The following is a 22,943-nucleotide window of genomic DNA, read 5'->3' on the forward strand; positions in this document are numbered from 1 at the left end:
AGAGCCTGGAGAAGAGGGGAGGGAGGTCCAGTGCCTTTCTAAAAGCCAGGGTCATGTTAAGGCAGGAGTTATGGGCTTGATAAAGGAGATGCTGGATGCTGCTCGGCAGCCTGTCCTGTGGCCGAGGGCTGACACTTGGCTGCTCATTCATAAAATTACTGCTCCTCCCTGAAATGACAGCTTGGAGCTGTGCTTTCCAGCAACCCTTGTAACGCCAGCTTCCATGAAATGCCCTGGGCAATGTCCATCCCCATGAGAACAGGAATGCTGTCTTCTCAGCTGGGGAGCTCCAGCCCTTCTGCCACCCAAATTTGCCCAGGGGAAAAGGGTCAACTCCTTGCCCTGCTATCCCACCCCCCGGTGACTGTCACCTCAACAGCCATCTGTCCTCGCCGCGGGGCTGCTCTCGCATGAGAGGGTGGAGATGGATTAGATCTGCAAAGGAAATGTCAAGCAGAACGAGAAGGGATACTGCTCAGGATCATTAAAAAAAAAAACAACCCAAAAAAACAACAAAAAAACAACCACACCAAAAAGCAACTTGCAAAATAATTAAAAAGGAAGGGGCGGGGGTGAATCTTCTTAGGGCAGTGTTAAAATTCATTACTCTCTCTAATTTGCAGCATTTCATGCTTACCAGGCTGAACTTCAGATCTGCCACATTAAAATGCTCGAGGGCTGTCTAATTACTCTTTGCCTCCTTGCACCAAGCTTAGGATGCTCCGGGAGCACAAGAACTGAGTGTTTTCATGCCTGGTCCAAATTAACGACCCCGCGCTCGCACGTGCGTGTGTCTGTGCGTGGGCAGGGAGGGGAATCTGCACTCACAACTCTCAGCAGAGCTTAATTGTTGGAAACGGGGGTCTGAGCCCAACCTCACTCCAGCCAGAGAGGAGTTAAACAGGAAACTATTTTGTTGGAGGACGGAGCCAGACATATGACTCAGGGGTGTTGTGGACTCCCCCTTTTCACCTCCAGCATCGTGCAGGCGTTCCAGCTCCTGCCAGCTGGTAACAATCACGGCTCCCAGAGCTGCAATGGGGAGAAGGTTTGAAAGTGCTTGCATTGGCCAGGACCAAATGTTTGCTGAAAGGCTCTTCCTTCCTCCCCCACAAACCGCTTCCTCGCCTTCCCTTCCAGCTCGGGGGGAACCACGGCTGGTTGGCACGGGCTCACCATGCTTGTGTTATCGCACAGCTACACCCTGGCCAGGAGCAAAGGGCTCCTTGCTTGCAGATCCTACAGCTGTCTGCCTCTAGATCAGACAAAACACTTTGTCTTTAGAGGACAGGATCTGCTGGCCCGTGTTCTCCAGCTCTGTTCTCACTAAACAGGAGATATCTTCACTATCACATTGCAAAGGCATAGGATCAGCCAAGGAGAAGATGAAGCAGGAACCAGGCATGTGGGGGTCAGTCTCTTCTCCCAAGTAACAAGCTACAGGACAAGAGGAAATGGCCTCAAGTTGCGCCAGGGGAGGGTTAGGATGGATATTAGGAAAAGTTTCTTCACCTAAAGGGTTATCAAACATTGGAAGAGGCTGCCCAGGGCAGTGGTGGAGTCACCATCCTTGGAGGTATTTAAAAGCTGGGCAGACGTGGTTCTGAAGGATATGGGTTAGTGGTGGTTTTGGCAGTGTTGGGTTGATGGTTGGACTCAATGATCTGAAAGGTCCCTTCCAACCTAGGCAATTCTATGATTCTCTGTGGTTGCCCAATCCCCAGCCTGGTGCAGTCTTATGGGGGCAACCTACAACAGTGCAGCCCAGCAGCAGGGTGTGGCCATGCTTTTTCTAAAAATGTTATTTAAATAATTTTTTTCAGCTTTCTTGAGTGTTTCTATTGACACACATGGGTCAACACTGGAGTTGCCCTTCCACCTGCCAACAGAAAAGTCCAGCTCAGTGGAGGAAACACTGCCAACACAAGGATGGCTTTATATACCTTTCCTCCACCAACCAGAGAAGACGAAGTTGAACTGTGAGTCACTCTCGACACCAAACACAAGATAAGCGCTCCACACCTCTCAGCCAACATCTCTATGAACAAAAAAGCCTCAAGTCATGGGCTTACAAAGTGACAGTCCCAACAGAAGGCCATAAGGGCCAGCAGCACGTGGTCCACAGCTGCATTCCCAAAGCCCTTTCCGGCTCCCAGCTGTGCATCTACTGTAGCTTGGCTTTGGACTCCAAGTGGCATGGCCCAGAGCCAGCAGCACCGCGTAGCACCCTGCATTAGCGACGGCCGCAAGGACAGGAGGGTGAAGCCACACTGAGGAAAATTAGAAAACAAGACGTAATTTCTTCTCCAATTGACTGCGCTTAGCCGGGGGAGCTAGTTCCTATAGGAAAGTCATAGGTAGTTCATCTCCAGATGTTGCTGAGCAGAGTTGGATGCCTTTCCAGAGCAGCTGCTTTAGCCAAAATGCAAATTACTGAGCATTTACAGCGGTTACTTGCTGAAACAAAACTGCTGAAAAACGGACGAGGAACGTCCCTTTCTGGCCTTTATCTCTTCCCTTCATACAGTGGTATCTCTATTCTCATCTGAGAGCTAAACACTCCAGTAGGCTAAAAGTGAAACAACCATTTATGTTCTTAATTATATTTATATCGAGCTCTGATTTTTGTCAGTGATTTGCTGCAGCACAGCTGGGGTCTTGAATCCGGACACCTGAACGCCGCACCTTTCAGCCAGAGGGTTAATCTTGCGTGCGGGAAGACGGGGATAAGCCGTTCCCCTTCAAAAACTCCGTGTAGATGGAGTGGATTTAGTCTGAGAGAAATCCTGATGGGTTAAGGGCTGTTTGTTCTGAGTGAGTAAACCCGCTCCATCCGTACGGCTTTTTGCAAGCACAGAAGTATGGCAAGTGCTCCCTGATGATCCCTCCTCCTTCTCGATGGAGTGGGAAAAAGCATCGCTCTCCCTCTGCAGGGATCCTGGTCCCTTCTGCAAAGCATTCTGAGACCTACAGAGGCAGGTGCTGTCTAACGGCTGGCTAGTACCGCAAAAACCTCAAGAAAAATGTGATGTTTCGTTAAAAAGTGCATTTGCAGCGCAGCCAGGGAAGGGGCCAGGGTCACTCATTCTAGCAGAAAACTCGTGCGAATGACTCCGTATCAGCAAAGCCAGCCTGGCTGGCAAGACCTGCAAAAAACCCAACCGAAGATAAGATGTCACATTTGGAGGCTGTTTCCCGCAATGCATGGTGATTTTTATCATGCTTGCTTATTTCCTCTGTTGTTTTGTGGTGTTTTTTTTTTCCCCCAGAACATTGCTCCTTCTTTGCTTAATGGCAACAAGATGGTGCAGGGAGAGACTGTGGCCAGAGGGTTTGTGATTTTCCTGGGAAGGCTGGGGTTCACGGCAGGGTTTGGGCATCCCTGGATGCCATCTCCTGCAGGAGCCAGCTGGGTGTGATGGCCAGGAGCTCCCTTTCGCTTGGATAACTTACGCAGGGAAGCCTTTGGCGTGGGGAGTTCCTCGTTCCTTGCAGAGATGAGTCACCCTTTGCAAACAGAGCCGAGACAACGACGTTGGAGCTGCAGGAAGAAAGGGCAACCCTGCACCGTAAACACCCTCATAACCCTGCGCTGGCAGCAAGCTCTGCCTGGCAAGACAAAATGAGTTTGTGGCACCAGCCAGACTGGCCCTTCTGCTCAAGGCGAGGTGGTAAGGTCAGACGGGACCAGGACACATGTCAGAAGACAGCCTGGCAGGAGTAACAAGCTCAAAGCAAAGCTGGTGGCAGCATCCCCCACCAGACCAGCCAATGCAGGAGGCTGGAGAGATGCAGGACTAGCAGGGACAGGGGTGGAAGAGCAGCAAAAGGAGATGGGCAGCAGGACAGACCCAAAAGCAGTGAGAAGAGGGAAGGCTATAACATGCCACCAGGCAGCCAGCCTTGGCCAAGGGAAGCAGAGAGGAGCTGAAGATATTCACCACTCTGGGTCCAGCTCATCCCAGCCCACTCAAGGTTTGGGGAGAGCAGAGAAGCTCAGTTTTGGGTGCCCCCCAACTCATCCCCAGGTGCTATTTAAGCCCTGAACCAGCCTTACCATGGCAGACACGCATTACATGGGGCTCGTTCCCCAGGCCACAGCAGGGTTAAAAACCCTTCTAGATCAGCAGAGGTTGCAGGACAAGAAATTGAAAGGTGAATTAATGGGCTGTGCCAATGCCCAGCCCCTGGAGACAGCCGTTGCTTGGCTAACCCTCCACACCACAACATGCCGACCGTGACCTTGGTTAATGATTGCAAGGAGCAGCACAGAGCACACCAACGGCAAAGAACTCCGGGAGCCCTGGGGCTTCCCAACAAAACCTTGCTGGAGGAGGAACCTTCTGCATGGTTCCCCCAGGTTTATATCACAGCCTGAACACAGATGGGTACCACAAGGACGTGGGGCTGGTCTCACCGGGCAAGGTCTATGTTCAAACACGGCACTGCTCACATAAAGCAGGTTTTCAGGCTTTGGAGAAATACAGTGTAGGAAGAGCAGAGTTCTGCATGCAGAACTGAGCCACCTCTATCTCCTGCTTTCTGGCCACATGGCCCTTGCTTATCCCAAAAGGGCTGTCACCCCACACGTGCATCGCCTTGAACACAGATCATAGAATCATAGAATCGTTTGGGTTGGAAGGGACCTTAAAGATCCTCTAGTTCCAACCCCCTGCCATGGGCAGGGACACCTCCCAAGAGACCAGGTTGCTCAAAGCCACATCCAGCCTGGCCTGGAACACCTCCAGGAATGGGGCAGCCACAGCTTCTCTGGGAAACCTGCGCCAGTGTCTCACCACCCTCACAGCAAAGAATTTCTTCCTGAGATCTCATCTCAATCCCCCCTCTTTCAGTTTAAAACCATTACCTCTCGTCCTTTCACTACACTCCCTCATAAAGAATCCCTCCCCATCTTTCCTATAGCCCCCCTTTAGATACTGGAAGGGGCTCTAAGGTCTCCCTGGAGCCTTCTCTTCTCCAGGATGAACCCCCCCAACTCTCTCAGCCTGTCCTCATAGGAGAGGGGCTCCAGCCCTCTGATCATCTTCGTGGCCTCCTCTGGCCCCGCTCCAACAGGTCCATGTCCCTCCTGTGCTGAATGACTCACCCCATGAGGTTACAGGAGTGCTGTGCCCTTCCCAACATCCATTTGATCACCACTGGTTTAAAAAAAAAAAGAAGAAAAAAAGGATGCTATCTTTGCAGGAGTGGACTGAACGTGTATTTGTATTATTTATTCAGGGCTTCTAATTGAACGTCTGGACTAGCTTCTTTTAAATCTGGTCACACTGACTCCACTGGAAGCCATCAATACGCTCACACTCCTTTTCTTGCCAGCTGGGTAAAAACATTATGGTCTAAAGACAGACCTGTACCTCTGTGACGTGGCTATAGGGAAGGACAGAAGAGTCACAGGGCATTGCCCGAGGTAGCCTAGAGAGCCTTTTTCTTGGGCATTATGGGTCACAGAGAAGCTCCGTTAAGAGGTCTGGGTAACTGGAAAATTAATTCAGAAAACTCGTCATTAGCATAGACAAAATGCAGCACGTCTCCATGCAAATGCTCTGCCTTCAATAGCTGCTGCAGCCTCTGGGATAATTAAAGCAATTGAACTTCAAAAGATGCGGAGACACGTGCCTCAGGAGCAGAAGAGATAATGGGGCTGCAGCTACTCCGTAGGAGACTGAGTTGAGGTAGCTGGGTCCTACCAGATCGCCCCTCCCAGACTAGCTCTGGTGTTTGTCCCTCTGGCTGATCCAAGCATCCCCTTGGATGCAGCTTCAGCCCAGAACATGTCCTAACACCAACGCCGTCCCCGAGGTAATGGGTTTCTTCTCTCTTCCTCACTTTCACCCCTTGGTGCAGGCAGAGCCCAAAAACTCTCTCCCCTTGAAGGCCTGGAGGTACAACCGAGTCCTTCAGGTCTCCTCTTGAGAAACTCCTGGCCATACCAGAAATGTGTCCCTTGACCTGCTCCAGTTCAAACCGAGAGGGATCCAAACATCAGCTGGAATTTCAGACAACAAGGGCTCCCCAATGCACAATGACAATGGGCTCCACACCCCGGGCTTTGCCCCAACCCTACAGCTCCTGGCCCCAAGTCAGGACTCAAACCTCTGCCAAGATAATATCTCCCAGCTTTGCCTAATAGACAGGTTTAATATTTTCTCTTTGCCTGACCTAGACTCGAATAAAAACACCAAGTCACTCTCTGCTCCTTCCCCTCCTCCACTGTGGGTCCTCCATTTGCAGTTTTCCCCTTTGAAACCCTCTTAACCCCCTGGCCAGCCCCTTCCTGAGCCCCACACCCTGTAAATCCCACAGCCACAACAGCAAATATCCAGACCACACCTGGGTACTGTCTGACTCCAGAAGAACATTTCCCTTGTCTGCAAAACCTTCAGTCTGGGCCAGCAAGGTCTGCCTTAGATGGAGCTCCATGGTTTTTTTTTATTTTTTTTTATTTTACCTCCATTTTCTTTCCTGGTTCTAATGAGCTTTTCTTTCTGTGTCTCTTGTAAAGCAGCACAAGTACAAAAGTCATATTGAAAGGCCTGTGGCAGCTCAGGTTGCTAGTGCTTTTGAAGAGGGAAGCCTCACTCAGGGAGACTGGACGACCTCAGATTTGTGAGGTTTATTAATCTTTGTTACTGGATCCACCTGGCTCCTGCAAGCTGAAAGGTCTGGATGTAAGTTCCCGCTGTCCCAGTTTGAGCTCTCCAAGTTGTGTTTCTGCCGTGGATGCTGCAACTTCTCCAACCTCCCAGACAACTTTTTACCCCTTTATTCCCTCATTTTAGCAGCGCTGCTCTTCTCTTATATAGAGGCAAGAGTTTGCCAAACTGCCCTCGGAGCTGAAAGGCTACAGCCTTTTGCCGGGTAGGGACTAGACACCAGTCTTCCTCCCCTGAGGAGTCATGATGGTGAGCACCACAGGTTACCTCCGTTCAGCCTTATCTCCCTACCAAGCATCTCACCTGTGAAGTAGCAGGAGGTTGGATGGACACCTCCCATGGGCCACAGCTGGTCCATGACCTAGAGCTAGATGGGGAAAGCCAACCAGCACCACAAGAGCTGTTGCTAAACACCATGGCTGACGTGCACCACAGCATTGCAATGTTTGCTGGGGTAAGGGCAGATTGTCTCCTGTTGTGGAGATCCTTTCAGCTCTTTGTGCATAGCAGAAATAGAGAGGGACCAATCCATTTTACAAGGGGCAGTGACCTCCAGAAAGCACAGGAGGTCCCCATATACCAACACGATGTGACCTTAGGTAGGGGGTCATGCTCTGGTGCATCTTTCTTTGTTTTCACTTCCCAGCACTTCCATAACAGGATCAGCCATCAGCATGTGATGCATCCCCCTGTCATCCTGCTCCATGCAGTCCAGAGGGCAAGGTAGGACCTCGGCACCACGTGGTTCTCTGGCGCCCTTCCTGTGGTAACCCAGAAGAAGACCCTGCCCTTTGCTAGCCCTTCCTTAACACCCCGAGCTGTGCCCTTGGGCAGGTCAAACTCCCCAGGTCAAACTAACCCATCACTGAGCCACAAACATGAACAGTGAGACAAAAACCTTGCTGCAACTCCAACCTCATGTTTGGGGGCAAAATCCAAAATCCCTGCTCCTCTGAGAACATCCACTGCCCTGTGGCACTCACCCTCCTGGGGCTGCCCCAAGGGAGATCCCTGAGAGGCCGGGATTACAGGCAGCAGCATCAGGAAAGACGCTACAAAGACAGGAAAAAAAGCAGCCATCCACTCAGATCTAAAGACTTCTTCCAGGCAGGGTTGTTCACCCTGGAGAAGAAAAGTCCCTGGGGAGACCTTAGAGCCCCTTCCAGTCTCTAAAGGGGCTCCAGGAGAGATGGGGAGGGAATCTTGATCAGGGAGTGAAGCCATAGGACAAGAGGGGATGGTTTTAAACTGAGAGAGGGGAGATTTAGACTAGATACAAGGAAGAAATTTTTTACAATAAGGGTGGTGAGACACTGGCCCAGGTTGCCCAGAGAGGTGGTAGATGCCCCATCCCTGGAACCATTCCAGGTCAGGTTGCACGGGGCTCTGAGCAACCTGATCTAGTTGAAGATGTCCCTGCTCATTGCAGGGGAGGTTGAACTAGATGACCTTTAAAGGTCCCTTCCAACCCGAACCATTCCATGATCCTGTGATTTCTCCTCTTTTGAAGACCTCATGCTTTGCTGCAGCCCAGCATGGCTGGTGCTTGCTCCTGCTGCCATGGCCGTCAGATCTATCACCCCTGCTCTCACTCCAGGAAAAATGTCTGTCCCTGCTCTGATGTCTTGTCACCGCTCCGATATCTGTCCAGAAACTCTGCCCAGAGTTGGCACTGCCTTGTCTGCAGGAGGTGACTCAGGGGATGTTATTACTGCACGGTTAACGGCAAGTGGGGGACCATGGGCTGAGCTCAGGGTTCTGGAATGGGGATTAAACCCCTGCCGCCTCTCCCAGCAGGTATCCTTAAGGTCCCTTCCAACCCAAACCATTCTATGATTCCGTGATCCTGCTTGAAGTCCTTGCTCCATATAGAATCATAGAATCATCTGGGCCGGAAGGGACCTTCAAAGGTCATCTAGTCTGACCCCCCCTGCAGTCAGCGGGGACACCCCCAACTAGACCAGGTTGCCCAGGGCCTCGTCGAGCCTCACCTTGAATGTCTCCAGGGAAGGGGCCTCAACCACCTCCCTTGGCAACCTATTCCAATGTTCCACCACCCTCATGGTAAAGAACTTGTTCCTAATATCCAATCTAAATCTGCTTTTTTCCAGTTTAAAGCCATTACCCCTTGTTCTGTCATTGCCGGCCTTTGTAAACAGACTCTCCCCAGCCTTCCTGTAGGCCCCCCTCAGGTACTGGAAGGCCGCTATGAGGTCTCCCCGGAGCCTCCTCTTCTCCAGGCTGAACAACCCCAGCTCCCTCAGCCTGTCCTCGTAGCAGAGATGTTCCAACCCCCTGATCATTTTTGTGGCCCTCCTCTGGACCCACTCTATCAGGTCCACGTCCTTTCTATATTGAGGGCTCCAGACCTGCACACAGTGCTCCAGGTGAGGTCTCACCAGAGCAGAGTGAAGTGGCAGAATCACCTCTCTGGATCTGCTGGCAACACATGTCTTGATGCAGCCCAGGATGTGATTGGCCTTCTGGGCTGCAAGTGTACATTGCCTGCTCATGTCCAGCTTCTCATCCATCAACACCCCCAAGTCCCTTTCCTCAGGGCTGCTTTCTAATACCTCATCCCCCAGTCTGTATTGATAGCGAGGATTGTTCTGGCCCAGGTGCATAGCTCTGCACTTGCTCTTGTTGAACCTCATGAGGTTTACTTGAGCCCACCTCTCCAGCCTGTCCAGGTCCCTCTGGATGACATCCCGTCCCTCTGGTGTATCGACCAGACCACACAGCTTGGTGTCGTCTGCAAACTTGCTGATGGTGGACTCCATCCCTCTGTCTATATCGTTGATAAAAATGTTGAACAGTACCGGTCCCGGCACAGGGTCCCCTTGAGGGACACCACTTGTCACTGCTCTCCATCTGGACTTAAAGCCATTGAGTACTACCCTCTGGATGCGACCATCCAGCCAATTCCTTATCCACTGAACCGTCCACCCATCAAATCCGTGTCTCTCCAGTTTGGTGAGCAGGATGTCATGGGGGACCGTGTCAAAGGCCTTACAGAAGTCCAGATAGATCACATCCATAGGTCGTCCCTTATCTAGTGACATAGTCACTCCATCACAGAAGGCCACTAGGTTAGTCAGGCAGGACCTGCCCCTAGTAAAGCCATGTTGGCTGTCCTGAATCATCCCCCTGTCCTCCATGTGCCCAAGCATGGCGTCCAGAAGGATCTGCTCCATGATCTTCCCAGGCACAGAGGTGAGGCTGACAGGTCGGTAGTTCCCAGGGTCCTCCTTTCTTCCCTTTTTAAAAATGGGTGTGATGTTTCCTTTCTTCCAGTCTGCAGGGACTTCACCTGACTGCCATGACTTTTCAAATATCATGGAAAGTGGCTTTGCAACTTCATCAGCCAGTTCCTTCAGGACTCTGGGATGTATTTCATCAGGTCCCATGGACTTGTATATCTTCAGATTCCTTAGGTGATCACGTACCATGTCTTCAGTTATAGTGGGATGGACTTTGTCACCTGGGTCCTCAACTTGTGGGCCATCAACACAATATCTCTTTAGATACCGTGGTGCATCAGCCCCGGGCTGGAGCAGTGAGTCACAGGGTACACGTGAGATGTGTGACACGGGGAAGAGTTTCACTTCCCCACACAGGACAGAAACCTGCTGCAGCCACAGCCCTGCGTTAGACGCAATAAATCACTGCTCTCCTGCTCCTGCATGAAGAGCTGCCAGGCTGCTGAAGGCAAGACCTGCCAGGCAAGTGGCCAACAGACACCGCACCCATCCAACACACACGCAGCAGCAGCAGCAGCCGCGGGTGGCCTGGCCCCTGGAAAAAGCAGAGTTTGCAGCTGCATCTTCTAACAATGCAAGATTTCCCTTCGCTCAGCAGAGAAATCGCCTCCCTTAATCATCCTGGAGCAATCCTCACAGTAGACATGCTCAAACAACTGGTAGGACCAGCTCGGCAAGCCTTTGGGAGCATCAAGCCTGCAAATAATTTGTAGGAAGCTCTTGCTTACCCGGGGTGTGGCTCGCAAAAAATAAACCAAACCAACCCCAAGCAACAAACATGCGTGCTTCCTCCTTGTCCACACGGGGACTGGGGGCAACGGTGGACCAGCTCGGGATGGGCTGGGAAGGGGTGGAGACAACCAGAGCCATCTTCATCCCGCACCAAGGAGCCAGGGAACCTCCAACAAGTAGAAGCCCAATTTAAGCTGGGATGGAGGGTGCTCACTGCAAGGGAGGGATGCTTTTTCCCAGCCAGGGAATTCACTGTATGAATTATCTGGAGATGTAACAACAACAAAAAAAAAAACCAGCAACAACAAAAACAGAGTGTGGGGAGAGAAGCATCTTGGTTTAAGGGAAGGCTAGGCAGGAGCCAAGCTGGAGCTTTGCCCTTTTCACCCGGCGACGGGAGAGACCTGCTGCCTGTCACGTTGTAGCTCCGTAGAAAGCGATATTACATCTCCCTTTCCCCGACGGTAAAAGCGTAGCCCTGCCCTGGGCTGCCACCGCCTTGTTCGATTAGTTATGGCCAGATTACAGGATAAACCTTGAAGGAACAAACCAGGGTTGCAGCTTCCCTCATCTAAAGATGAGCTGCATCCGGCCAAGGATACGATTTGCCCGACGAGCTGAGGAGGTCCCTGCGTGGTGGGAAGAAGTCTTCCCCCGTGTGTCATTTCAGAGCTCCCCATTAAGGTTTCCAGTCTCCCAGCGCGTGGAAGGGTTGAGGTGGTTGGGATGCTTTGCAGTCCCCTCTCTCCTTAACCTGCGGTCACGGCCGATCGGAATCGCAGGATGCGGGAGAGCAGAGATGATGCTCAAATGGATAGTGGGAAGACTAAAACTGGTCATTTTTGCACAAGGGCAAACCAAGGGGCAGGGAGCACTTTTCTGGGCTGGAAGAGTATTTTAAGGCAAAATGCATCAAAGTGTTATTGAATTGGGACATATCCCCTAGAGCACATCAAAGCTGCCCGCGGGATGCAGGAGCCGGCGGGGGGTGAGGAGCTCAGTCCAGCCCCCTCTGAAGGGCTGGATCAGGCCCAAAGGAGCTGGTTCTCTGACCTACATGCCGCAAACCCCGCCGGCTCCCAGCACGGCTTTGCAGGGGTATCATCTGTCACGGCTCCAGCGCGGGAAGATCCCCAAAGCATGAAGATCAGCAATATTGGCTGAAAACTAACGCGCTGTGCAGAAAGGCAAAAGGTTTTTGGAGCCTCCCCTTGTCCGAGAGTATGTAGGAGAAAGGACTTTTTTCCCCAGAGGGGGTGAAAAACCTCAATGGCAACCATTCCTGTTTCCACCATGACCTCAAGAAGTATAGAGGGACCAGAACAGGGCGGGGGGGGGTGTCTCTCCTACAGCGTAAACCAATTCAGCAGGAATAACCCATGGATGAAAAGGCTCCATGGTGCAAAGAGGAGAGCTAAGAGCAGGGGAAGGGTTAACGCTGCAGCCAGAAAGATGCTGGACTGGTAGAAAAAAAAAAAGCAGCCCCCACGAAGCCAACGGGTCTGTGTCCATTTTCTGCAGCGCCCAGAGCCTGGCCCTTTCTCCCTGGGTAATCAACTGGAAGCGAGCAGAGCCGGAGTAATCACCACACCTCATTCCCCATCCCCGACGCTGCCGGCGGGGCCAGGAGATGGAGAAACCCCACCTGGCCCAAAGCAGGTCAACGCAAGCCCGTCATTGAGCCTTTGTGCTCCACCAGCAGCTCAGAAGAGCAGGTGAAGGCTCAGGGATGAAGATATCAGCAAATAAACGGTGCCTGAGTGTGCCCCATGGCACCACGACACAATGGACACCTTTCTAGGTGCTGAAACCCTCCTGCAGGCACAGAAGAGGTTTCATCTCTGGGTATCTTTGGAGAAAGGAGTCGACACCTCTAGAAAGTAGTGAGGAGGAGGAGGAGGAGGAGGAGGAGGGAGAGAGCCTGATCCCAGCCTTCAAGGCACAGCTGCAACCTTCTCATTCTCCCCGCATTAACCCGCTGCTGCCCTGCCTGGAGTTAAGCGTTAGCAGAGGGACCTTGGCACCTCTGGAGCGGCCAAAATTATCCGGTAACGAGTGCACAAGCGTGAGCAGATTTAGAGGATGCACCCGTTCTTAGTATCATCATACCCCAGCACAAACGCTGTCTAAATCTCCTCTTGGGATCCGATCCAAAGCCTTCTTAAAGCATCGATGCTTTGTTATTAATCTGTGCGGCGACCAGCGAAGGGAGAGCTGGATTTTTATTTTTTTTATTTATCTATATATTATTTTTTTTTTCTGAGGTATAATCAAAGAGAAAAATTAGCTCGGTGACACGGCTGGGCTTCATCTGCTTCGTGCCTGGTCTGGTGGGGAGACCCACTGGGCTAACACAGCCATTCTGGACCAGAGAGTCCTGGCCTCCTGCCTCGCCACACCCCAAATTCTCTTTATATCACAGTCAGGCACTTTAGGAGAGAGGTGATGTGCCCTAATTCACACTCTCCTACCCCCCTCCGATGGGATGCAGTTGCAGAGCCTCTAGATAAGCCTCCCAAGCTCAACTGAATGGATTTGTCCCCCCCACCAACGCTGTCCTCCAGTTTACAGAGCTCTTCTGCCTCCCTGGTGCTCACGCCTTGGGTGTATTCATGGCCAGCGAGCACATCCGCTCTCTTCCTTTGTCTCGTTGGGCTTTTATAGCCTCCCGTATAACAGCTCTCCACCCCTCTGCTCAGCCTCGGAGCCCTCTTTTCCTTCACCTGCTCCAGGCTGAGTTAATCCCTCTCAAGCACCAGCTCTCAGAGCTCCATCCTTCCACGTTAACTCTTCCATACCCTTGTCCCACCAACACTCTGGTTCCCCTCCCAGAGGAACCCATGGCCAAAACAGCCCCAGTCTCGGCCATTCCAACATGATTCAACCTCCAGACGCAGCACAAAACCCAGCCATAGGACACCCCACTGTATGGCCTGATATATGGCCTCGGGGACATCCCCACGCCCTGCACCTCATCCTCGAGGTCAGCCGGCTCCCTCTGGCCAAGCATCTCATCAGCTTGGTTTTGTGGGTGAATCTTGGCATGAGACAGGAGAATGGGCTCAGATCTTCCCTTAATTTAAGCAGATTTAAGATCTCCTGCATGGGCTTAACATGTCTGGTGGTGCCCTTTGCCACCTCCCCTAGCCCCCAGCAGAAGTCTTCTCCACTGATATTCTCCCACATGGCACTAAGTGTCCAAAGCCCCCAGATAAAGTCCTTATCAAGTCCAGACAAAGGAGACCTGTAGCATCTTCTTCGCCCAAAAAACGAGATCAAAGCTACAGGTGGGTCCCACTCAGCCCCCTTTGGTACCAGCCCTGGGTTTCCACCTCCCTCCACCCCGGGGGCTTGAGGATGCCTGTGGCAGTTCTCCATGGGCATCCATCACCGCCTGAGGGAGCTCCGTTGAACAGACAACACAGCCGGGCAGACAACAGCCGAGCAGAGATTTCACTGGGCTCGTGGCCATGTCGAGGCCCCACCTAAGTCATTTCTTGCCTGAACAGGCAAGGATGGGAGGCTGGTGGCAGAGGGTTGGATTTGACTTTGCCACGAACCTCCCGAGCACCTCGGTCATGTCACTTTGTCCCTTTTTCATATGTCACCGCTTTGCAGACAGAATTACCGCTTCCACGTGTTAAACAGAGTATCCCTGGGACACGAGAAAGGGGCTTGACTTCTACTCTGAGCAGGGCCTGCTACAGCAAGCCCCGCTGCCTTCCTCAAAACCTGCTTTTCCTTTCACTAATGCCTTGATGCCTCAACTCCGCTGCCAAGGAGAAAGTTTTTTCCCAACCAATTCTGGCACATGGCTCCTGGCAAGCACCAGACGCGGAGCAAGCCAGCCCCCACGCACGCAGCAGTGTTTGTACACACGCACCCATCGCAGGGGCGGGGGGGGGGGAGCGGGAGGAGGGATTTAGACCTCAAATCCAGCTCCCAAGGGGGGAGGGTCTCTCAAAGAGCATCCATCAGCCCCTCCTGGGTTTTACAACCCTGCTGCCCAGCTGGAGCTGAACCCCAGGTGACTCACATTAAAGAATTACTTAAATAGGAGGCAGCTGATGTTCCTGGGAAGGGGGGGAGGAATAAATTGCACCAGGAGAGAAGTGTCCCTAGCAAGATGTTGCACTGAGCAGGAGCTAAGTGGTAAGCACCCAGATCAGGCCCTGCTCCTCCACCCATGCCTGGGCTCTACTGCTTTTCCCCGACTCCCTGGTTCTTGCAGCCCCAAGGATGCTCCCAACAGGTGACACCTCCTCTCGCCTGCATCCATAAGCCTGTCCCTCCTCGATTCACTGCTACCCTGAGCAGCATGGCCAAGCCAGGCTCTCTGCATCTGCCTTGGGCCACCCACCACCCATGTGCAGAGCTGCGGGGCGCGAGATGCAGCCTCAGGGACCCTGGGTTGCCCTCACCACCAGTATAATGCCAGTTCAGCACACCTGAGGCTGGAAGGGGCATCCGAACCCCATAAGATGTAAGGGTGGATGGAGACGAAAGGCGCCCCAGGGGAAAGTCTGCAGCACGGTCCTTGCTGGATGCAGCAAGAAAAGCAGCCGAGGATTTCAGTGCATCCTGCGCTCCCCGCCGTGCTGGCTGCCCTGCTTTCATCTCCACTTGCCACGTCTCCCCTCTGCTCCTCACCAAGCCCACAGCTAATGCCGCATCCAAGCAGAAACGTAATGGTAATTAGTAATAAATACTCGGTAATAAATCCACGCGTCGCACGCGGGTGGATGTGCAGGGCCAGGCGAGCAGCCCTTGGCTCACCTGGCAGCTACCGGAGTGGGAAGTGAGGGACAGAGGACCAGAGCCGCTTCTGATGGGACACCCTCCGCTAGAAAGCACCAGCCTGGTTTCTCAGGTCCAAAATAATGTTTTTCAGGGCTGGGAGAAAGGGATGGTGCCTCCCACCCTCGGGATACAGAAAATCTGGATTCATATCCCTGCCTGGAAATCTGAAAAGCCATCAGTCTCCTGCACCCCAGCCTGGCTGCCCTGGGGGCAGGAGCTCTCTCTCTAGCCTCAACTTTCCATGCGACTTAATAAAAGCCCTTGGGCTTGTCCCAAAAAAACGGAACAAAGAACAATACTGAAACCTCTGTTTTTTTTTCCCGGCACAGAAATCCTGCTCTCCAGCCAGCGCCGAGGCCTCACTGCTCAAAGTTTCTATCCGGCTTGGCTCCACCAGCAGAAACAACCCGGACTGGGAGCAGCTACAGGGGTTTTTACCATCCAGGGGGTGACTTTCAGATGCAGCAGCCACAAGCACCCCGACTTTCAGCATCCCCCTAAACTAGACCCCACGCCAAGGCAAAGGGCAGCAACGTGCTCCACGCAAGGCAGCGCAGGGGAGGAGGTGGGTGCCTGCTTTTGGCTTTTCTTTGCCTCCCAAAAAATCACACGCACCCCAATTCCCAAAGCCACAGGTGCCTTGAGCATCCCCCGAGAAGGAGGCTGGACCCCGGGGTCCGGGAGCTGCCTCCCCCGCGGAGGAACCAGCAGCGGGGGTTGTGCGGGGACAGTCCTCCCCCCTCGCCACCCCCGGGGCCGGGGTTCGCCTTACCTGCTCCTTCCCGGTTGCTGTTGCCGGATGCCGGTGGCCGGTGCCGCCGCTCCGGGCGAGCCGCTGCCCGCAGCGCTTCGCCTCCCCCCGCCAAGCGCCGCCCCGACGGGGCGGGCAAGGGCCGCCGCCGCCGCGCCTGCGCTGGGACCGCACCGGGGGACCCGCCACCGGCAGCGGGACCCGGCACCGGGACTGGGAACAGCCACCGGGAGTCGGCGCTCCCCGCCGCTGGGAACCGGGACTGGCACCGACCGGCAATGGGGAATGGGAGCGGCAGCGGCTGGAGCATTGGTGGTCCTGGGACCACCCAGGACCCCAGTCCGGGACTGGGGACCGGTCTGGTGAACTGGGAACCCCACTGGGAATCGGGATTTAGGATCGGCGTCTCCCGGGTAGCAGGATCTGGGATCATCTGGGAAATGGGCCCATCGGCAGGAAGGGGGGCTGGAACCACCCAGATGGGGAACTGGGGCTGCCCAGACACCAGGACCACCAGCTGGGTACTGAGAACTGGGACCAGTGCCTGGGTCACCTGGGCACTGGCAGCAGTCACCGGCACCTCTCAGGCACTGGCACTTGGACCAGCACTGGGACCAGCATTACGCTGGCAACTGGATACTGGGAAAAGGTCCCACTGGCTCTGCCTGGGCACCAGGATGGAGAACTGCGAGAACTGGAGCACCACACACCAGCACCACCAGGGCCACCCAGGCACTGGGCAATTGGGGTGCGTTAGGACATCACCCATGGAGGTAGCAGGGGAGAGTCATCGGGGGTGGCAAGATTTGGGTACAAAGGGGACATCCCCCAGTGGGGAATGATGCTGGGGTTGAAGGAAACGTGTTTTCCAGCTCAAGACCAGAGTTATTCCCTGTTTCTGTTTTGCAAGAGGGAAACTGAGGCACTGGGGAGGGAGTTGAAAGGCTGGGAAGGTCCTTGGCCCCCCTGCGCATCCATGGAGGTGGATGTGCAATGGGTGATGGGGCCAAGGTGGCCAGTCCAGCCGTGCCCCCACGGTGGAAAATGTACATTCCCAGCCCATAGATATACATCCAAGAGGGGTAAAAATAAACCTGAGCCACCCAAAAGTGTGCATCCCCCACGGCAGGGAGGAGCCGGTGGGGTTTTACAGACTCTGTGTCACGGGCAGCTCTGATCTGATGCTCTGATTGACCCCCAACATTAACTGCCAGCGTAAGTTTTATCAGGGATTATCATAAATTAGACCAAAAAGAGACGGCGAGGGAAGAACAGTTAAAGAAAATGGTTGTAAATGGCAGGAATAAACTTTTCACATTCAAAATTTTGAGTGATCAGACTCTTTTAGACAAGAAAAGAGCAAGGCTAAGGGTCAGCTGCTGCCTGGCTGCGACAGAGGGAAAGCTTAAGGACATCTGCTTGCCACATTGGCGGTAACGCAGTGAAATTTCGGTGATAAAATTAGAAAGGAGGCCGTGCCTGGAGCAGCGTTGACCTGGCACGAGCTCCTGGTCCCACCGAGGTGTCACCTGCAGCTGTACATGGTCACCACGAACCCACGCAGGCGATTCACCTCCTCTAGGGCCAGCCATTTCCTCGAGTCCCTTATTATCTGAAACCCTTCTGGACTTTGCATATTAAGGTTCTGGGCGTTTTACTGTTAATTTTATGATAATTTCATTGCTTATTCACTTCACGCAGTATTTGTGCTACGATTATTTTAATTCATCTATTAGTTGAAGGAATAGAAAAGCCAAAAATCTATAGTTCCACGAATGCTTTCGTTGGCAGCACAAGCCATTTTCTAATGTTTTCCTTCTCTTTGCTTCTTTTCCCCTCTCTCCCCCACGGATCTCAGGGAAGCTGGGATCAGGTTGTGCTCAAAACCAGGTCAGCGCAAGGGCCCTGTTTCACACACCCCTTTTCTCCCCCCTCATTAAAAATCGCCAAGGAAAAAAAAAACCAACCCTAAAACCCCCATATTTAGGACCCCTAATTAGGTCCAGAGCCTGGAGCGCGGTGCTGAACCATCACCCTGACCGTGGTGGGAAACTCCAGCAGCAAATGGCAAAGACCACCAAAAAAAAAAGGGGGGGTGTCTCCAACCCCAAGCCCAAAATCCTCAGTAGTGGCCCTAAAACCATCTACCTGGGGTGGGATGGGATGGGATGGGATGGGATGGGATGGGATGGGATGGGATGGATGCTGCTGCTGCTCCCTGGGAGCACAGAGGCCCTTTTGATTTGTGATGCGTTTAAATGGGGAGACATTCCATCACTGTTAATTAATTAATAACATCATCCATCATTCCCCCCCACCAGTACAGACACCTCCTGCCCAGTTACCCGTTGTGCGTTGGCTTTAACAGCAATGGAAGTAAATAGGTGAATTCCTACCACGCTGGTTTTACCTATTTGACCCCAAAGCTGCTAAGGGGGAGCATCTCACTGTTGGGGACGTGGGGGCACGTGGGGGAGTTTTTCCTCCATGGGGATGACGCTGTGATGGGGATGAAGGGATGAAAAAGAGGAAGGAAAAACGAAAAACAAGAGAAAATGGGCTCACCCTTGAGACGAATCGGCAGCGGGGAACCCGTTTTTTATTGTTTTAACGGGCTGGAAAGCACTAGGGAAAAGCTCCTCCGCTGGATTAAGGCAGGGAGGGGGGCCCCAGCCACCCCCATCTCCCCGCAGGGACGTGGAGCCCCAGCCCGCTCTCGTCGCAGGCCCAGATCGCGCCGATTAACTTAGTTGCATTTTCGATTTCAGCCTCAGCGGGGCGGGGGGGAGAAGAAAAATGATGTAAATACGATTTATAACGATGCTCCGTTGCTCCTCGGCGTGATGCAAATGAGGCCGCGGTGATGGGGGTGAAGGGGGGGGGGGGGGGAAAGGAAGAAATAGCGACGCTTTAAAACCAGACCCTGAAATTAAGTAGGAATAAGGTAAAAGGCAAAGTGCAGGAGGAAAATTGCAGCCGATGATTCCTCCAACAAATGGGATTTCATTATTCCTTCTGGGATTTCAAAGCAGATGACTTAGTGAGGTTTTCCTTCCTCCTGGGAATAATTTGTTGTTCTTACTCATGCAGGGGACCTCCCCAAAGGTGAGGTTTGGTCCTGGGGTGGTTCAAGGTGAGGTCTACCTGCCCGGGGCGGTAGGAGGTGGGGAACTGCCCAATCCTGCCACCCCTGCTCCTACAAGGCCAGGTTTCCTCCTCCGAGGGCATGTTTTGGGGAGAAAAGTGAGAAAATGACTGCAGCTGGTTGCCTGTATCCTCATCTTCGTGCCGTGGAGATGCAGGGAGCAACCTCCAATGGCCCCATCCCCAATACAGGAGCTGCCCATCGGGAGCAATCTGAGCACCGTTGATCTCCTCAGGTTGCAGTCTTCTGCTCCTCTTTGAAGATACCAAGATATGAGTCTACGACGATTCCTCTGGTCATCCATCTGTACTTGAATCAAACCCCATTTTTCTGGATTCTACAAAGTTGTTTGCCCCGGTTGCAGCCTCTGGAATAACAGTAATGTATGCTCTCCCTTTCCTTCTCCACATGATTGCAGCATAATCTCCTCCTCACTTGATTTATTTAAGCAGGCCTTCAGATGCTCCGGTAATGGGAGTCATTTAGGTCCCTCTGCAGATATGTATTTATTTATTGCTGTTCATTTAAACTGCAGAGCCAGTTGGCAGGAGAGAGACAAGACTGGGGTCACAAGGATGTTAAATTATTCGCTGTCAAAAATAGCTGGTTGAGAAAGTTAAATTAAGCAAGGTCGTTCAAGGTCATAGACAATCACTGGTGGGAGGAGAAGGACGTAAATTAGCTGTTTTATTTATGGAGGGTCATCGTGACCAAAGGACCAGCAGGGTCCCAGGAAAAGGGAAACTATAGCAACTCCTCTTGTATTTTGGCAGAAGCAGCTCTTGGATGAGAAGCCAAATTGCCATCCTTGACCACGACGGACAAGTTGAAGCTATAGAAAGGCAGCACTGTGATGCTCATGGAGACCCTGTGGATCCCCGTGAGGCGTAGGCCAGAGAGCTCCTCCTTGCAATGTCCATCTTGGGGCCGAACTTGGTGATGTTGCTTCCACAAAGATGCTTGGGCAGCAGCTGGGGAGGTGCTTAGCAGGGGTGGAGGTCTCAGAGGGCACCTGAGATACCTTGGTCACTTAGACAGGTCCTTGCCTGAGATTTTGCCCCCTCTCTTTGCAGATGATCCAGTAGCTGCACATCTATTCTGTTAATATTTATGTTTCATTTCCTGTTTAAACTTCACCAATAACTTCTTACAGCTGTTAGACCTTGCAATATCCTTTTCCTCCTAGTTTAAGAGCTCCCTAAGACCAGGCATCATCTGGACCTATTGAAGCGGGTCCAGAGGAGGCCATGAACATGATCCAAAGGCTGGAGCCCCTCTGCTGTGAGGACAGGCTGAGAGAGTTGGGGTTGTTCAGCCTGGAGAAGAGAAGGCTCTGGGGAGACCTTATAGCAGCCTTCCAGTACCTGAAGGGGCTACAGGAAAGATGGGGAGGGACTCTTGATCAGGGACTGCAGTGATAGGACAAGAGGTAATGGTTTTAAACTGAAAGAGGGGAGATTTAAATGAGATACTAGAAAGAAATTTTTCATGCTGAGGGTGGTGAGACACTGGCCCAGGTTGCCCAGAGAAGCTGTGGCTGCCCCATCCCTGGAGGTGTTCAAGGCCAGGTTGGACGGGGCTTTGAGCAACCTGCTCTAGTGGAGGTGTCCCTGCCCAGGACAGTGGGGTTGGAACTAGATGATCTTTAAGGTGCCTTCCAACCCAAACCATTCTATGATCTCCTCCCTTTCTCCTCCACCATGGACCAACTAAGGTAGGAAAATCAGTCATTAAGCTGGGCAGGTATGATCTGGAGTCACTAAGAGCCAACAAATTCACACCTTGTAGGTTATTACATGACCTTTCATGGGAGAGCAGCATGACCATGGCTGCCAGGTCTTTAATGATAGCAGGACGTGGACAGAAGAGATGTTTCCATCCAAAGATCCATATCATCACCTTTCATCATGAAAAAGGCCCATTTTTTTTCCCCTATTTCTGCATAAAATTGAAGGTGGAAACCATAAGGCCTGATTAAACCCACCCCCTGCCTTTTGTGACCTGTGAACGCATCAGCCACGGTCCGGGATGCGCCCGCGCTGTGATCCGCACAGCGGCCGGCTGGCAAACAGCTCGTGCTAATTGATAACTCTGCTGGGAAATCCATACCATTAAATTCGCCACTTAATTGTCTGTATCAGCGCTTACTTCTGCACAGTCACAAATCAGACAGCTTTTTAATGGGCCGGTTGCTATTAAGCAGGACAAAAGTCAAAGAGCGAGAAGCTTGGTTGAGGAGGAATGAAAACATGACATCGGGGTTTATACTGGAGGAGAGAGTTGTTGTTGCAGCTGAGATCAGGGGGGGAGCTGTGGTCCAGAGAGATCATAGAATCACAGAATGATTTGGGTTGGAAGGAACCTTAAAGATCATCGAGTTCCAACCCCCCTGCCATGGGCAGGGACACCTCCACTAGAGCAGGTTGCTCAAAGTCCCATCCAACCTGGCCTTAAACACCTCCAGGGATGGGGCAGCCACACCTTCTCTGGGCAACCTGTTCCAGTGTCTCACCACACTCACAGCAAAGAATTTCTTCCTGATATTTCATCTAAATCTCCCCTCCTTCAGTTTACAACCATTACTCCTCATCCTATTGCTCCACTCCCTGATAAAGAGTCCCTCCCCATCTCTCCTGTAGCCCCTTTAGGTACTGGAAGGGGCGTTGGCAGGATCGCACCTCTGCTCCGGAGCAGACAGCGTTATAAAAGTTCAGTCAATGACCTTGATTCTTCCATGGGGTTTTCCACAGCGAGAAGCAAGACGGTTCGGAAAACAAGCCGGTTTGCCAGCAATCCCATGTTCCTTGGAGCGGAGGGGAAGGAAAGGAGCGAATGGCACCACTGTCCTCTTGGCTGCTCTTTATTTATGACAGGTCAGAAGCTGCCCTAACAAATGCTGACTCTAAACCCTCCTGCAAAGAGCTTTTTAGGCAATTTTCCTGCTGATTTTGTTCTGCACCCCAGAGACAAAAAAACCTCACCAAAACTGGTAACAAATAACCCAGTTTTTTTCCCCCTCTGTCACCATCTCTGCCTTCAGCCCCCAGCAGACAGACGTCTGAAGCTCCTGTTTCCAGCAGCTCCCAAGAGCATCCCAAGGGCAAGGCAGAGCCGCACATCAAGGCTCTTCCACACAACTCTTCTTGCAGATAAGCAGCTTGCTGTGATACTAGGACAATTTCTGATCTTGGCTTCACAAGCCTAACTCAACACTGGGATCGGTGGAATGACTTTGGATTTACACTGGTGTAACTGAGACCCAGTTTTGCTCAATAATAGCTTCCCTCTGCTTCCAGTCACACTCCCTGTGCAAACCGGTGGCTTGTTTCTGACACCAGAAGGACTCTACGAAAGGCAGGATTTGCTTCTCCTAAGCAAATCTTAGAAAATTTTGCTGTGTTTTGAGTTTATTTTTGTTACCCAGTTGCCTAACACAATAATGCCCATTTATAATGTGTAGGTACATCAAAGCACCACCTGGTTTCTGTGTCAGAAAAGACTTTGTCCTTCCAGACAGCGATCCTCAGATGTCACTTTTGGACTGCCCTCCCTGGCTTTTGGAGTATCCATCTCTGGGGAGG

General features: G+C 52.4%; 1 protein-coding gene across 1 annotated transcript in view; it reads right to left on the reverse strand.

Moving 5' to 3' along the window:
- Positions 1 to 16,472, reverse strand: part of CAPN5 (calpain 5) — a 64,861-nt gene extending 48,389 nt beyond the window's left edge. Inside the window, exon 1 of the mRNA XM_074168826.1 lies at positions 16,239 to 16,472. The gene's annotated coding sequence lies outside the window, so the exon portion shown is untranslated. The remainder of the gene's footprint in view (positions 1 to 16,238) is intronic.
- Positions 16,473 to 22,943: the final 6,471 nt, after the last annotated feature.

This window comes from Numenius arquata, chromosome 1, assembly GCF_964106895.1.
Source record: "Numenius arquata chromosome 1, bNumArq3.hap1.1, whole genome shotgun sequence".
Lineage (NCBI taxonomy): Eukaryota > Metazoa > Chordata > Aves > Charadriiformes > Scolopacidae > Numenius > Numenius arquata.